This window comes from Amblyomma americanum, chromosome 6 (assembly GCF_052857255.1).
Source record: "Amblyomma americanum isolate KBUSLIRL-KWMA chromosome 6, ASM5285725v1, whole genome shotgun sequence".
Classification (NCBI taxonomy): Eukaryota; Metazoa; Arthropoda; class Arachnida; order Ixodida; family Ixodidae; genus Amblyomma; species Amblyomma americanum.
Window position 1 is genome coordinate 124,292,156 of NC_135502.1, and position 780 is coordinate 124,292,935.

Below are 780 nucleotides of genomic sequence, written 5' to 3' on the forward strand. Positions count from 1 at the left end.
ATAGTTAAAAAGTTAATTATCAGAAATTAGTTAACCAGCTCATTTAAGACAATTCACCAGGTTTCTGCTGTCCGCCAACACTAGTAATACCGTGCTGAACCCATATATTTACCCCAGAAAGCCTATTTTTGAAAACTATACTTACAGCCTTCCCTAAAACACCTTTTATAACCCGCGACACACAGAAACTTATACTGCTTTTTTGGACAACGCCGTCTTCCTGGTGTCAAGTTCTTAGGGTTCTGTGTTTATTTATTGTCAAAAAAGCATATTTTTGAAAACTATACTTACAGCCTTCCCTAAGACACCTTTTATAACCCGCGACACACAGAAACTTATACTGCTTTTTTTGACAACGCCGTCTTCCTGGTGTCAAGTTCGTAGGGTTCTGTGTTTATTTATTGTGTGCCGAACAGCGTCGTCAGTCATTGCACTGAAGCACACTGCCAATTTTTAATAGAGCGCACTTACGCTTCTTTTACAACTACTACGCATCAGGCACACTACGGAGCTTAAGGAGTTTTCCGGTATGACTGGGAAGTTGAGTGCAGTTCGAAATCGGGCTACATGCATGGTGCCAGTTCACTTTCTGAAAACAGCGTGGATACCGGACGCAACGGTGCCTGTCTTCTGACTCCAGCGCTCTGTCTGCGCGCAGGACACCAAGCATATAACAAACATAAAAAACAAGCCATGATCGGAAAAAGAAAAGCCGACACAGCAAGGAGCTGGGAACCAAGCACGCAGTGCTTTCGTTGGAATCCGGGAGATTTGAGAATT